At 43.9% G+C, this 17,378-nt stretch overlaps 2 protein-coding genes across 2 annotated transcripts in view; one reads left to right on the top strand and one right to left on the bottom strand.

Moving 5' to 3' along the window:
- The window catches only part of LOC119180867 (uncharacterized), a 127,702-nt gene that overhangs the window by 39,507 nt on the left and 70,817 nt on the right, over positions 1–17,378 (top strand). The window lies entirely within an intron of this gene.
- The window catches only part of LOC142777469 (uncharacterized), a 46,093-nt gene continuing 43,911 nt past the window's right edge, over positions 15,197–17,378 (bottom strand). The window contains exon 3 of the mRNA XM_075881919.1: positions 15,197–15,464. The gene's annotated coding sequence lies outside the window, so the exon portion shown is untranslated. The remainder of the gene's footprint in view (positions 15,465–17,378) is intronic.

Here is a 17,378-nt window from a genome sequence, read left to right as displayed (position 1 = left end):
GCACACCAGGTACTACCCTTTAGATTAACTTCCTTGCCTTTCTATCTTCTTTATTTCTCTCTGTATCTCTGTTACTTTATTCCGTACACAACCAAGAAAGTTTTATTTTTCTGTTCTCAAGACGAATCAACCGCGTTGGCAAAGGAGTTACGGTGCTCAGCTGCTTTCCCGAAGGTCACGAGTTCGATGAAGGCGAAATGGTAGAGCCGCCCTTGAACTGTGCGATGTGTGTATACGTTAAGAAACACGAGATGGCCGAAATTCACGCTCCTCTCAGTTATGATATGCTTCATAATCATATTGCGCTTTTAGGACTTCAAACCCCTTAAACAATCATGACTCCCACCATGCAGTTACAGGCCCCGCCGCAGTGGTCTAGTGGCTAAGGTACTCGGCTGCTGACCCGCACGTCGCGGGTTCAAATCCCGGCTGTGGCGGCTGCATTTCCGATGGAGGCGGAAATGTTGTAGGCCCGTGTGCTCAGATTTGGGTGCACGTTAAAGAACCCCAGGTGGTTGAAATTTCCGGAGCCCTCCACTACGGCGTCTCTCATAATCATATGGTGGCTTTTGGACGTTAAACCCCACATATCTATCTATCTACCATGCAGTTACAGACGTATGCATTGCTGCCTTTCGTCTACGCAGTATAACTCCCTCTGTCCGAGTCGCATGCGGTTACACTCATTACTGTAGTGTCACCTTTTCATCTGATTTCTGCTAAAGACATTAAGAGTGCCAAACGTTTGAAGAAACTTCAGTGTGCTTTGCTGTATCAGCTCAGCCTTTACAACTTCCAAGTGTTCTTTTTAAAAGTCTGCATATCCAACTTCTATTGACAGAAACATTTCCTTCACTGTCAGAGGCATCGGTAGCAATATCACTATGAAGAATAAAAAGGTCACGTGCGTAGATTGTCGCGTTTATGCTGCCGTAAACCATCGTGCAACACAACACGAAACCGAAGTACAGAGTACAAGGAGGCAGCCATTTTCTAGGCATCGCAAAAGCAAACGTGACCGCTATACGCGAGTGCCGGATGTGAACCCTCGGCCCGCATTCTAATGGCACCGGCATGAAATAATTCTCTCTCGGGTCGTTACTTTGCTTGGCAGTGAACGGCACAGCGATCTGTCGCGTAGACGAAAGTTGTTTGCTCCCGTTCACTTTTAAGGTGTGGAGGAGACAAGCGTGAACAAAAAACAAGCACTCTCTCTCTCTTCTCAATTTGTTTTTTTTTGTCCTAGCTAGCTTTACGACATCGCCTATTTTGAATGCACCACAAATCGCGTCCTTGCTTTTCAGTTTCGAACTTTCGCAGGCAAACACAAATACAGAGCAAGTTGAGCTAGCGTGATCCCTGGGGGAATGGAAGTTTATCACTTTATTTCCTTTTTTTTTCTATTATACGCGCCGCATATGCGGCGCAATTTTTCGTCAGTGCTGTTGTTAGTGCTTTCTGCTTTGGTTAGTTCGTTTACCACGCTTTTCCTTTCACCCTCATTGTCGTCGAGGTATATGCGTTGTCTTCGTATCAGTGAAGGCATCGGAATAAACTTTGACTGGGACGAGTTCCAAGCTGTCTCAGGAGTTGTAAGACTGCTTATAAGTTATCACAGTGGTTTGCCCGACAAATTCAACTGTTGCGTGCGTGCCATTCTCCCGTACAGAGCACCTATATTTTCTTTGTTTGTGTTTTCTGTCATAAGTTCACATTTTGCGGTTTCAAGCTCACTCAGATTTTGTTGGTAAACCACCACATTGGCTTGAATGGCTGAATGACTAAAAGATGGAAGAATAGGCGACGAAGAAGTAGCCTATATTGATTTGAGTACAATGACAATATTCTATAGAGACTTGTTCTAACTATAAAGACAATAAGTACGCACGCGCGTGTTCGCAAGCGCACAAACACAGACAAACACGCGTGCACTCACTCCCTCGACAATCAGCGCTGCAAAGCGATGAAAGCAATATTCTTGCGTAGCTGCTTGGTTCAAAAAGGCATACTTGTGTGCAAAATCAGCCACTCAACTCGAACACTTGCATCTGATGGTGTAGTATTGGACAACTCAGAATTTCAAAAAATCATCTTTGATTGATCTGATGTTGGTTGTCCCTGAGCTAAATCATTCCAAGCAGCCAACATTTTTTCCATAAAAATGAAAATACATAGTGGATTAATGAAAGAAATTTCACTAATAGACTTGCAAGCTAATTGCTTATAGGAACAAAGCCTGTGGAAATTATTGCATAAACTTTAGTAATATCAAGTAAACTGCCTCACAACAAACATCCCAACTGACGAGTTGTAATCGCTGAGTTTTTAAGATAGGCGCATCCCCGTACCTTTAAATGAGGTGTTTTGGGTCAGATATCAAAAAAAAAAAAACGTCAAGCTTGCGCGGAACACGCAATACAGTCACAGGTAAAGCTAGAGAAGCGACCTTTCAGAGCTTTTTGTAAACTCTTTCAGACTAACTGCAACAAACACACTTGCTTGGTACCCACTGCGCCATAAATAATGATAATTTTTGTGCAGTAGACCGGCATTCCAGATGGTACCCTCCGTCATTCTTCGGAGAAGCAGCGTATTCGCTACACACTTGCTAAGAATTTTGTGCAATTTTTTTATGCATTGGATGATGAAGATGAAGAATTAGCCTGAAGGAGGTATGCGCCATAGTTAATAGGCGATCATAAACAAGCTTTTGTAATAGCTTGGAGCATTGGACGATTCACTCCTTACTCAAATCGCATTGTGTGATGCCACGTGGTTCCTTTGCTGTTCTGAAACGTTTTAGTACTCATATTAACGCGATTATTTTCCACACATCAAGCCTGCCTATAGGGCAAGTTTGCTGATTTTGATTGATTTGTGGGGTTTAACGTCCCAAAACCACCATATGATTATGAGAGACGCCGTAGTGGAGGGCTCCGGAAATTTCGACCACCTGGGGCTCTTTAACGTGCACCCAAATCTGAGCACACGGGCCTACAACATTTCCGCCTCCATCGGAAATGCAGCCGCCCCAGCCGGGATTCGAACCCGCAACCTGCGGGTCAGCAGCCGAGAAGGCAAGTTTGCACGCAAGCTCAAAGCATCTGCGTGGCTCAATGCAAGAATACTAGTCTAGCGTGCAGCCAACCCGAGTTTGAATCCTATTGTGTCATAGGTGTTTATTTTTTTTACTTGCGACACTGGTTACGGACACCAGCGGCGGCGAACAACCACCCACTTGACCCGTGTTTTGATCTCATAAAAGCTTTCACTGTAAAATGGGTCATGTTAACTATTGAACTTTTATGAGCCAGAACCGCCATATGAATATCAGGCAAGCCGCAATGAAGGGCCTTAGAAATGTCGACCACATGTGGTTCTCTAGCGTGCTTCTGAATAGAAGTACACGAAGCTGTAGCCTTTCGCTCAAAGACAATCACCCTGCAATCCAGACTACGTATGGGAATATTGCAATACAACAGAAGGCAGCAAAAAGGGGGGTGGAATGGATGCATTTGTACATAAGAGAATGGGTTGGAAAAGAGTCAAGCAGTAGTGCAAGGAACATTTATGGTTAAAAGGGAAAGGGGCCGGGTAAATGACACTCCTTGGTTTGGTGTACTTGTGGACAGGAGCAAAGGTCAGAGAGGAAAGTCAACAAATGGTGTAGTGCATAAAAAATGACATTGACGAACTAGGAGAAGAGCGCGAAATAATTACATTAGGAGATATGATCGCGTACATAGAAAATATGGATCGATATACTGACCCAACAGGCAGAATGCTAATTCATATGTCTTAAAGGCATGATTTAATCCTTTTAAACAGCACCGAGAAGTGTGAAGATAGATAACATTGGAGGTGGGAAGGCAGCAGTCAATGATAGAATCGGCTATTTCATTTAGAAACAAACCTTTATGTCCAGGCACCCAAACTAATCGTACTTTTCTCAAATGCGCAGGTACTAGTGCACTGGCCAGCCAACTCCCGTGATCGAAAGGACGGTAACACCCACTACCAGCTTTTTTTTTGGAGGCATCTGTGATGCCAGCGCTGACACCATGGCACAGCGCATCAGCACCATGACAATGTCTTGTTCTTCGCTTGAATCAAACTTGACGCTGTTGGGAACGCTGTGCGAGAACGGCCGAAAACAATAAATGCGACGCGACCGGTTTGCTTCGCTCACTCAGCTGGCGGTGATCAGCTGATCGGCACCGGCCTCTAGAGTTCTCGCTAATAAAGAGATCCGGACGTGACTCTCCGCTTTTGTGACTTCCGGTCGCTCGCGTGCAGCCCCTGCCGGTGTGAACGCTTTTTGGTCGCCAGTCGCAAATGGGTGGGAACCACACCGTGGTGGGAACATTGGTACTCTAAACAGAGGGGTGAAGGTGGGAACATTGGTACTCTAAACAGAGGGGTGAACTGGAAGATGGTGTCAAAAGAAAATGGGATAACGTTTTGACCTGCAGAAGGGGAGCGTTCAATTTTATCAGTGAACAGATTAGAAGAAAGATTAGAAGTAGATTAGAAGATTAGAAGTAATTAGACATACATGAAACAGAGCTTTATAATTACAGTTCAAGGGGTGAGACTAGAAGGGGTTGAAGCAATGAGATCTATAAAAACAACGATCACAGAAAAATTTCAACACCAAAAAAGCGCTGCGTGCACCGTACCAGATAGAGATGTACCAATTAGCTCAGTGGCTTCATTGGGACAACGAGAGTGGGAAAGGTCAGAAAAAAATGTTCCTAATAGCACATCGACAGGCCCTGATGGCATCCCTATCATATTAATAAAGAAACTGGGACCAAAATCTAAGCAAACATTAAGAAAGGCAGCGAGCAAAGCAATAATGAATGGTGAAGCTCCCAATAGGTGGAAACTAAGCAGAATGGGCATGATCTATGAAAAAAAGGGGGACAATGTTGATATGAACAACTACCGTCCTATAACTGTGACATCAGTAGTTTACAGGCTTGTGATGCAGATAGTAAAGACTACAGACATGGATGTAGAATGAGGGAGTGCTGCGATAACTACAAAATGCTTGGAGGACGAACTATTTTCATTGATGCAGTGTATTGAAATAGCGGAAAAAGAACAGAGGCCCCTGTGGCTGGCATTTCCAGATATCAAGGGAGCTTACGATAGCGTGATTAGAGAAGACTTTTGGGGAACACTTGACACACTAGATGTGGAATAACTAATATTCTAAAGAATATCTATAAAAGTAACAAGGTAGTTATCAAATCGGAAGATCAGGTATCTGAACCTATAGAGATACGACGCGGGCTTCGACAGGGATGTCCCTTGTCACCTTTGTTATTTATGCTGTATCTACAGGGACCAGAAAGCAAATTAGAGGGCAGTCGACTCGGATACAGCTTCTCTTTTGCCAAGCAAGGAAAACACATTGAACAGTCATTACCAGCAATGATGTATGACGATGATATAGTATTAATAGCCGACAACAAGGAAGATCTGCAGGGATTGATAGACATCTGTGGCAATGAGGGAGATAGCTTAAATTTGAAGTTCAGCAGATAAAAATTGGCAATCACAATGTTTCATGATAACAAAGGCAGTGAGCATAAGATACAGGAAGTCACGCTAGAAATATTGGATAAATACAAACATTATGGCGTATGGATAAATAACTGCGCTGAGTGTCTAAGGGAGCACGAAAGATACGTAATGACTAAGGGCATTAGCAATGCAGCTGTAATAAAAAATAGTGCAATGTGTAACTACAATAGGTATGACGTTGTGAGAGGAATATGGAAAGGTGTCATGGTCGCGGGTTTTACGTTCGGCATGAGGTCTTGTGCATGAAATGAGAGATTCGAACAAAATTAGAAATCAAACAACGTCGCATAGGTAAACTTCCTTTGGGAGCACACGGGAATACCCAAAATCAGGGGGTACAGGGTGACATGTAATGGACATCGTTTGAGTGCAGGGAAGCTAGCAGCAAGAGAGAATTTGAGGAGCGTTTGAGAAAAATTGGAGAGGAGCGTTGGGCTATTAAAATTTTCAGTTACTTGTACAAGAAGAATGTCGATAATACATTGAAGAAACTAACTCGAAAATTGTCACGCAAGTATTTAGCCAACAGCAGAATACCAAGCCGAAAGGAAACATCGGTTAAGAAGGAGGTGAAGGAAACAGAGAGGGACATGTGGAAGATGGCATGCTTGCGAAACCATCACTTGAGACCTACCAAACTTTTAAGGAGATAATTGCAAGGGAAAAGATCTACGATTATTCTTGGAGTAGTTCTCTTCTCTTCGAGGCTAGAACGGAAGTATTGTGGACCAAGACGTACCGAGCGAAATACGAAGGCACAGACACGGTATGTAGTGCGTGTGGAAAGGAGGAGGAAACGGCTGGACATTTTATAATGTTCTGTAAAGGACTCCACCCTATTGTCGAAGATAATGGCACCGAATTTTTCAAAGCATTGGGCTTTAAGGACAGTGAAAGCAAAATAGACTTTAAACGGGTAGAAATAACCAGGAAGAGGCTAACTGATGGGTGGTTACGATCGAGGCGCGAGTGAAATTCAATCCTTAAACACTGAGTGAGAGTACTTACTTTATGGCTAGGTGGCGTGAGCCCCTGCCCGATCTAAAGGGCACAGCTGGTTCTATCTATCTATCTAATCTATCTATCTATTTATCTATCTATCTATCTATCTATCTATCTATCTATCTATCTATCTATCTATCTATCTATCTATCTATTCAATGATTCTAACAGTGCTCGTTAGATGACGCGCGGCCGTTGAAGGCGCCAGCTTTCCGACAATTTCAAGAATGCTCACTGGATGGCGCGACACCTCTCAAGGCAGTGCACACAAATGTTGGCACGTACGCTTCGTTTCTCTTCGGCGGAAGCTCACTCACTGAGCACTGTTTGGTAATGCTCGGCCCCATGAATACCTCAGAAGCCAAGTCATGCAGCAGAGTGGCGGGCTCGCTGCCATGATCCCGCAGTGACAGCCCGGGATATATAACAATGTTGTCACGTCTATATATGGTGATAGCAGATGTGTACGGAGTATTTGTGGTTACCCGGTCGTCTCCGAGCAAGCTTTTCCCAGTGAAAACAATGACATATTAAGGACGTTCACAGGACACCCCTGTCTGGATATAGGATATTTACGGCATTTTCGAAACAACACCAGCGAACTTCAGGCCGATTTGCAGGCCGATTTGGCCGCACTTTCCAGAGCCCAGGGTTATTGCTTGCAAGTCCCAAACAAGTCCCGAAGGACACACTGCGTACATGACAGGGAGAATAATGGATGCGTTTCATTCAGGGTGTTTTCTGAAAGTAGTCTTCTATACTCTTTTTTTACTCTTTGAAGCTGCAATTTCAGAAGTTGTTAGCAGTAATAAGTTTTCCTGTGCTTTCAGCTGCTAATTTAATCAGCTTTGAACATGTACTGAAATTACTGAAATTAGGCTAAAGCACACGTTTTTTACTAAAATGCATTTTTTAAAAGAGCACATCAATGTAGCACCTGAAAGCATAAAAATAACTCATGCATGATTTGAAGTTTTGAAATTGCAACTCTATGAATAAACGAGATTGGACAAATGGCAACATATAATGCTAAACGCTCGCTTGCTCTAGAAAAACACCGAGCCAAGTGTATTGCATACACTTTTTCTTTAATAACAGAGCTCAAAACACGTACATTGTGCACTGTGACTAGATGCTGCCTACATACATGGGCATTTCTATGTTTACGTGTAAATAGGAATTCAATATTGAAAAAAAATATTTGTATCAATAATTAAGGCAGATACTACAAATGAGAGAAAAAGAAGCTGTGATATAACAAAACAGTACATGACACACCAATAGGGAGTGACATATTCAGCATGGTCGTGTCCATCCATGCCTTCAACTGATACCTTGACGTATTTGTTTTGCTTTGGAGACTACCTGTTAAATTATGAAGTCTTCTTTTATCAAATTCAAAGGAAGAAAATGCCTCTGTACAATGCTATTTTTCAGCTACATGCATGCCATTAACAGGAAATGTGTCAAAGAAAGCAAAAATTATTTTAATTAGCTTAGGAAAACAAAACGCATGCTGTTACGCCTGGGATTCCACACCGAACGTCAATGCGTCTGCAAAGGCAATTGTGTCAAGGCGAGTGGTCGAGCCCGTCTGACGGGATAAACTCAACGACGTCATCAAGCGGCAGTGCCGGTCTGTCACGCAACGCACAGCGAGCTCCCTCAGTCCACGAGCTCGTTGAAGCAATCGGCGCCTTCCAGTCTGGCGAGTCTTATGCAGTGCGTGGTGGCGTCACTCGTCCTTGGGTGCAACCACGCGCAGCGGGTCCGGACTTGATGAGCATGACGCGGCCAAGAGGCGGGCCCCATTGGAGGATTCTGACATCACGGCCAGCGGCGCTTCTGGTTGGACGTTTGGTGACTCAAAGGATCCACCTGGTGCCTATAAAAAAAGCCCTGCGGCGCGTCGCCAGCAGTAGACATATGTGTCAGAGAAGCCTGTCGTCGCTTCGAGCACCTTTCGCAGTCAGCGTACCCGGTGTCCTTGTAAGCGGCGAGTTTCGTGGTGCCCTTCGTAACCTCGTCTGCGGTGCGCCTCGTAACAGCAGTTGACTCTTGCGGCAGAGAGAAGCCGACAGATGCGTGCGAGAGACGACATCTCGGCTCTTCGAGTCCTGTCGGCCCCAGTGCCTAATTTGTAACGCCTTTACTTCTATGCTGTACATAAATCTTGCCTTAACTCACCGTCATCTCGTCCGCTCGTCTATCAGCTCTGCGCAGAAGCAGTCGCGAGCTGAGTAACACACGCTACCAAACGGCTGGTGACCTTGTCGGCGAAGTTCGGAGCAGTGGCGCCTTTGGGACTGTGTTGGCGTCTCGCCTTCGCAACAATGCTTATTGTCATTGTTACACATTCAGAAAGTGAAGTTCTCTGCACAACAACATATTCCCTCATGGCGCATTGGCTCATATAGCTCTGACACTGAGCATGAGATGGCAAGATTAATTAAGGCTCATAGAGCAACAATTTTATGCAGGAATAACTATAATAATAATAATAATAATAATAATAATAATAATAATAATAATAATAATAATAATATAATAATATTCTATGATATATTTATGAGGTGTGCCATAGTGGAAGGCTCAGGCAATTTTTACCATTTGGTGGTGTCTGACGCGCACACCCATCGCACAAGCACCTTTAACATTTTACCTCTATCCGCATGGGAGTGCAGCTGTGAGGATCACACCCAAGACCTTAAGGTTAGCAGCTTAGTGCTGTAACCACTACACCATCGCAGCGAACAGGCATAGTGCCACTGTGCCCACGTGCTTTTGTTGTAAAACATACCATACTACTCCGGCACTCCGAGTGTTTGAAAGTGAAACTCCAGAATATAATGTGCATGACTACGTTCTTTGACGAAATGTGAACAGCAGTAAGTAGTCTGGCTCTGGACAGGGGGAGGGGGGGGGGGGGCTGGCAGCAGTAGTTTCTGCACAAAATTTTAGAAGCCTAATAAGAACGGCAAGAAATCGTGATATTTGCGCCATTAACCAAAAATACGCACACACACAAGGATGATCCTCCTTTTTTAGTGGTAGTACACGATATTGGCCATATGAGCACGTTTTGCACACTGAAAGCTTGTCCCCAAAGAAACGCATTGCCAATATTATAAGTTTTTAAAGCAACAGACCTGGTTTTGTACAATTGTAACAGCAAACCAATGGAAACATGCCAAACAATTAACAATGGCATAGACAATTGCAAAGGTGAGATATAGAAAAGTTTGCACTACATATCTTTCTGTGCATGCAAAGCTCAAGTACACCATAGCAACTATATATACTTCTTTACACATGATCCAGTAGAAGCAATACCACGAGGTAGAAACCTTACTTTTCCAACTTTTCAGCCAGAAGCTGGCTTTTATCAGGGAAAAAACAAATTTTCCCTAACGATAAAGCGTTTTCTCTGGGGACAAATAAGCTTTCTCCCTGAGAAAGACCGATACCGGTATGAAAGTTCAAAAAAAAAACATTTTCGTTCTGCGCATCCTCTAGGTGCAGCAGTGCTCTTTGACATGCGCTCTCGTGGTCCGCAAAATTTATACCGCCTCTGTACATGCATGTACAGTGGTGGTCTAAATTTTGCAGACCACGGGAGCGCGTGTCAAAGAGCACCGCTGCGCCTTCTGACAACTGCCTGCGAAGCTCAAAAGCGCGGCGGAATTTGCACGCGAACCCTTTTTGACCTACCAGCCTGCTCGTTCGCTCTCTTCAATAGCTTGCGCACCGGAACGCTAGAAGAAGCGCAAGGTGTCACTCCGGCTGTCAGCGCACGAACCCTGTCACAAAGGTCGCGATTTTCGAAAAACTGACACCGTACGCACGTTTTCGAGAGAGCGGAACGTCCGGGACTGAGGTGCATGCAGCGCGCACCGAGCACTGCCCATACAAATTACGTGTTTTCGTCACGATATGATCGCTCAGTGTTTCCACGGTGGCCGTAGGAGTGACACCTTGCGCTTCTTTTGCGTTCCGGGGCGTGCGCGACTTACAATGAGATCCCAACATTCAGGTGCTGAGCAAATGTATATGCTGTCCAAATATGCCAGAAACAATGTAAGTGACACGTCAAAGCCACTGAGTTGAAAACTACTCTTGTTTGTATGCTTCATTACAGCGCACATAAGCCTCTACAATCAGATCTCAACATACTGGTACTGAGCAGGTGAATATGCTGTCCAAATACGCCAGAAACAATTTAATAGGTTATTGAGAGATTTGCTTGAAGAAATAAAGTAATGCAGAAAATATCATACCAAGCTGAATTAGGTAGCTTAATGTCTGCTAACGTGCAACTTCTTTTTGGCACCTAGCCAAGTGTAGTTTGAAGCCCACCTTATTCAAAAGCATGTATATTTTCATTTTCTTGGCCATGTCCGGCAAGCTAAAGCACAATATGTTTTTCCAGTGTGTTTTCTACAACACTTGCATAGAGAGCTGACATGCTACTACATAAATCGATTCAGCCAAAAAATTACAAAAATGCATTTCAGAGCTAAACATTTTGAATGACATAGATTTGCACGTCTGTTAGTTACTGTGGGATTGGGTCCTGAAATCCTCAGCAGTCTGAGACATGTGCAACTTTATTCACTATTTGACAGAAACAGTCCGCTCCCCCAACTCCTCAAAAGCTGGCAAGAAGTGATAATAAGCTTTCTTTTTTTTTACCTTAAAGTCTTCGGCTCCCCTTCATTAGCGGCAGTCACGAAAAGCATTAAAGTAAACGCTTGTCAACATCACTGTCACAGTACCAGCAAAATTTTCTGAATTAAAAGAAATGTTGAATTACTGAAAGTACCAGGAACACAATAAAGAACTCTAATACAGCATTGTGTTTTCATTTACTCGATGAACACGTAAATCTAGTGCTTACTTTGCATAGGAGCAGTGTAAATGCTGCCACTTCCGTCATTCGCAACATTCCTCACGTGAGTGCGGTTGTCTTCAGCCAAAACGTGGTCTAACCACTACCACCATCAATAGCATGACACCTTTTTTTACCGCGAAAATCGCTGGACACTGATTGTTCATCGAGATAAAATCCTTACAACATCACATAACAACTACTACCCGACAGCAATCTAAGAGGTGCCTGTGGAGAGTGACAATATCGCGAGGCTGGCTGCGACACCTTCTCCAATCTGGGACTGAAACAAACGGACCCGCTAAACACCGGCAGGTATCCCGTTTTGGATCATTGTAAACACTGTACCACAAGTTCGAAGACTATATGAACTTACCTCTGTATCCGCTCTCAGACCTTTCAGAGTTCTCGACGTCCATAGTGTCACTGTACAAAAGCTGAACCGCGGAGCTCTTGCCATGAAATGGGTGGAATCATGGGCGTCACTAGTGCCATTACTCGCGCGCACACAGGTGCTTAGAATAGAAGACGAAACACCAAAACTACGGCAAATTATTGAGCTCAAATTGAATAAATGGGAAGTTCATATGTTATGTTTAGCAACAAACATTGCATGATTTTATTGCAAAAATCAATTATCATTTTTTGCATTGTTTCAGGTTTGCAAAGACTTATGAAATGGCGCCGTGTTCGAAAGAACAAAGTTGATCAGAATTTTCCATTCACTAACGCACACAGTTCTTTACTGTCTCGAAGACGTGAAATTTCAATTGAATACGTAGTCTGTATGCTGAAAGTATACTTCGTCGTTATTGTTTATTTGTTACGATATGTACATTATTATTTGTTTAACTTTCCTCGATGATTATTTATGAGTGAAGTGAAATGTAGCTACTTTCATTCTGTGTGCGATGGGCGCGAAGTCGCACTCAGCATTTCGAAAGAAGGTTGAGAACACAAAATGTGTATGGAACTACGTTTTCGACGGACGTCCGAGGCAGGATATCTTTAGTATATTCTTTGTAGGATATATTTACCTCAAATTGTAATAGATCGATGTCTATTTGCTACCCTTCAGAGGCCCATTTATTTCCGTGGGTATGACAGCATTCAATTTGTGGATATGATGGTGATTTTTAATGCCTTCTTGAACGGCTGTATTTTATTTGTCTTATTAAGGGTAGACACTACATGAAAATATCGCTGTGGCAAACTATACTTTAAAAAAATCACTGCTTGTAACGGTGAGTGTGGAGCAGTTTTTCATTTTTTTTTTTCAAAAACAAAAGCAGGAGTATTCGGCAAAAGAAAAAAAATGTGTTCCAACTCACCGTCACGGCTAAGAGTAACGCCGACTAACACTCTCAGTGTTTGCTTGAGGATATAGAGCCGGTAAGTATACAAGGAGTGACGGCTGTTGTGGCGCAGTTGATAAGAGCATCGTTTGCGTCATCCGAATGTGCCAAGAATTTTTTTTACAGGGATGGGGCAACCACCGCAAATGAGTTCTTTCAGATGAAATGGAGGCTAGGAACACATGAGTTGTGTTTTAACTATGCATGCACTTGGGGGAGGTTAGCAAATAGGGGCATGCGGAAATTTTGGGGGTAGGGCTCTATCTTTTCCCGCATATTCGCTACGGGTGCTGCCCTTAGTACTTAGTGATTTCTTCAAGGGTGGCTGACACATACAGCCTGTTTTCCGTTGCCTCGACTTGGCGAGTATCTGCACGGTATGAACGTTAGTCATCAGAGTGGAGAAATGACAGTACGTTTCGACGTGATTGCATTCTTATCAAATGGCCACGGAATTGTACAAGCTTCTTTAGATCAATGTAAAGCAAACATTCAGTTACATGAAAAGCGAGGCACTTTACTTTCGCGTTATACCGATTCCTTTGATGAGGGAATCAACTTTTTACAGCGAAAGCTGCGTATGGCTAGGGGGAAGTGAAGAGTCATCCGGCATCAATATCAAGAGCGGTCTCCGTTGGTTGTGTTATCAGTTACGTCGTTCACAACGCCCCATTGGCTGCGTTGTGGGTGACGCCATCCATCCCGTCGCAGTTGTGGTGCCAATCACGGGCGAATCAGTTTCTTCTGAAACCTTTCACATGGGTATACCACGGACAACTATAGAAGAACACCGACAGTGGAAATGTGAGAGAGCTAGCCATCGCCGGGACGATGATGAAGTCCGGACACGAAAACACTCCCGAGAGGCCAACTCTCGGCAGCATCTGAGTACCGACGATCCATCAGCTTTCAAAGGTGCGCTAAATCACGAACGGGTATGCAAGCGCCGGTGGTGGGTGCTGCTACTGGTGGTGGTGGTGGTGGTGGTAACGAAAAACATTCATTGATTCTATTTACAAGTAAAAGAGATAGGAATGGCCTTAAGGCCCGACCCTGCAAAAACTCTAGGAGCAGTCTCTAGTCCGGGACCTCTGTGGCTTCCGCGGCGGCACGCCTCCTGGCCACGAGGACTCTTTGACCCTCTAAGGCCAAGCGGGGCAGCCTCCCTGCTTTCTCGGGTACGGGAAGTGTTGGTACGGGGCGAAGGAGAAGTGACCACTGGGTTAGATGGGCATGCCAACACCATGAGGAAAGTATCCGCAGGCGGATGATCATGGTGTGGGCATTCCTCGAAGAAAGCCTGATTGAAATGCATAAGTATTGCCGGGGCACAATACTGCGTTAATGTAAAAGGTGGCATGCGGCTCCTGAGAACCACGCAGTTCAGTCAGCTCGCGATTTCAAACGCTTGCAACAACGCGTAGTGGTGACGGCTGCCGGCAAGAAGACGCGCCTCGAGTGTTTCGTGAGGCGTGGCGCTGCGACTGAAGAGGGGTGATGATGATGAAGGATAAAGATGAAGGCGCTAAAAGTTTCATCTCCTGACGTCTTAGCAGGCGTACCTCCAAGAGTGACCCCGTAGCCAGCAGAGGGAGGGTGGATTCAAAGTGACTCGAAAACTTGCAATTTTATATTTATACATATGCATGCGCACACAGAAACCCATGAAAAATTAACGGTCGGTTGTACCCGCCCTCCACCCTGGCCTTTCCCGGTAATCAGTTCTGAGTTTTCCCCATTGTAAAGAGCCCTCATAACCAACCACTGTATATTTCAGCGAATCTGGCTGTTCTATTGTGCCATCTGAGCAGTGCTCTATTGAAATGATTTTTATGATCGGCTAAATATTAGTCATTGTGTTAGAAGAAACATGGTTATTTTCTTGTAATGTTTCAAAGAGGTGAATGAGGCTCTTCCAGCTGTGTAGCTACCCAGATTTACCCAGACTACAACACAAAACGCAGCCCGTCTTGTTTTCATGACGAGCTCCTCTTGTTCTTGCATCTCTGACTTGCTTCTCGGCGAAAATCACTGTGTGCTCCGGATTGCACGAAGAACCGACGCCAGTATACATAGTATTACTCGCGACCAGTTTAGTCTCCGGACCAGCTGTAGGCACTCCAAGGCACGCCTGTGACTCGGCCATACGTGGAGTAACATCACAAAATGCAAATTTTGTGTATTGAAGGGTGTGGAGCCTTTCGCTTTAAGTGCTGGCTGTTTTGGCACCTTGCAGGGGTTTTCCAATTCACATAAAAGATACCTACTGGATAATGCACATGATTACAATGCCCATACCATGCAGGCAAAACGCCCTTTATACCAGACAGAAGGAATAATGCCTTGTAAGCAAAACATGTTACGCACGAGCCAACATACATGCAGCTGAAATCGCTGCACATGCGGTTTATTCTCTACAATCTTGCGTCCAGTAGACTGTGCAAGCGAGAGCTCATTCATCTTCATTTCCGAAAGCTCGTTCACGCTTTGTTGTCGGTGAGGAAGCTGGAATCTGAGATTTGGTACTTCGGCGATGTGCCACAAAGCGTGCCGTAGAGGAACTTGCAGTGCTGTGGTACGCCATGGCGGAGGCCTGATTCTCGCACAGACATCAGACATTTTGAAGCCTGTAATGTATAGTGGGATACTTTAGAAAGGTGACTCATCTTCCCTAAAGTTTAGCCCATATAAAAAGCCAGCACTATAGGTCCCACAAGGAAGGAAAGCACAGGCTGCTAGGGGAATATCGTAAATTTTGTCGAAACAGTTCAGAATAAAGTACTTCAAAAAATTAGGTTTGACATGAATAGGTAGAAATTTTACCCGTTTGAAAATAGACCGCAAATGCGCTAATAAAACCCTACAGTACGATGATGAAATAATGTTATCGTGCAATTAACGCACTTTTCTAACATGGGGCAGTGAATAAGTTGCATTCACACACCTGATCAGTTTGCATGCCTCGAAACTAACTCCACAGATCTACGAAAACTATTCGCATGCCTTACCTCTCACTCAGAAATAATATTTGGTTTGATCGACAGCACTGCGACTTGCGACATTCTCCAAGAACCAGTTGTCCGACATACATTCGCGCACCTGACTTATGAAGTAAAAAAAAAACCAAGGACACGCACACTGTGCCCACATAAACCAGAGTGTTATTTTTCAAACAGAAGAAAACTGAAACGGCAAAAAAAGCTACCTCGGCGAACACTGCCACACCGAGAATTTCGTATTGTGACAACTGGATAGGCACTACTAGGCAGACTACGCACCAGATGGCGCATAATGAGAACAGCGCCACTGTCACTATATGAAAAGTGGCACTACATAGAGTCTCCATCTTGCAAACTAGGTCACGCCTAAATCATTAAATTGTTGCCATAAGGCATCAAATTATAGCTGCGGCAACGCTAAAGTCGTTGACGTACCCTAATTACTCGATCTGCGACAAGTAATGTTGTCGCAGTCGCACTTACTTATCACATGAATTGCTTAAGTGCCTCTGCAATTCTTTCCATCCAGAGCTGATCAAGGATATCGTGAAAATCACTAGTCCAGCCTTATGTGGGGAGGGTGCTGGAAACCCCCTAGGTTTTCAATTTTCCTTGTCTTTATATACACGAATACCTATCATGACCTCCGCGTTGCAGGAGCCAATGATGGAAGCAACGCACTTGAAAACTGACTCCTGAACGTACATAAAGTAGGATTGAACAAGCCACTCCCTCTAAGAAAAAATATTTTCGGCTACACTACTGCTGCAATTGTATTTAGGTACGATGCAATTACCGCGAGAATAACTCTATAAGCTAGAGATAAAATGTGCAAGCACAATAAGTGTATGTTATCAATACCTGCCCTATGCATATTAAGGAACTTCAATATATTAGGCCAATCAGTAATGTCAAGTTTACGGCTAGAAAAAGCAGCGCGAAACCTTCAAACAGAACCCTTAGTGAACTATACTTCATTAGTTAAAATATATTTTAGTTGTATTGCTGAAATTGCTGCAAGCTAGCAGACTACTTTGAAGGATTTTTAGCGGCTCATAGTTTAGTTTTGTTCTAAAGACATTAACGTCGATAAAAGGGAGACTATAGCAACAGATTCAATTCAATTTGTTCGTTTATCTCTTCTATTTTCTTTTCTTTGTCTTTAGCCCTACACGGAGGTATGAACGTCAAGCAAGTACACTCATGCATCTTTCTTCAGAACATCTCTTCCACATTAGACCCACTGATCTTCAATGTCTTTTCTTAACATGTGACAGCATTTTGCTGGCGTTCGAATAGCATATCATTTCGTCGTTTAGTAACAGCCTACAATGCCATGGAAGTTACATGGTATTGACGCTGGCGCGAAGAGCAATTAGGCAACTTTTCAATTATTTTCTTAACATGAGAGTAAATTTTGATGGCGTTGAAACAGCATAAAATTTTGTCATCGAGCAACATCCTCAGAAGCAACGGAGGTTCCATAAGGTCAACGTAGGTGAGAAGTGCAATTAGGCTATTCTTTGTTGCCATGTTTATGAA

This window comes from Rhipicephalus microplus, chromosome X (assembly GCF_043290135.1).
Source record: "Rhipicephalus microplus isolate Deutch F79 chromosome X, USDA_Rmic, whole genome shotgun sequence".
Taxonomy (NCBI): domain Eukaryota; kingdom Metazoa; phylum Arthropoda; class Arachnida; order Ixodida; family Ixodidae; genus Rhipicephalus; species Rhipicephalus microplus.
Note: the sequence above shows the minus strand (reverse complement) of the source record. Positions and strands in the feature narration are given on the sequence as shown.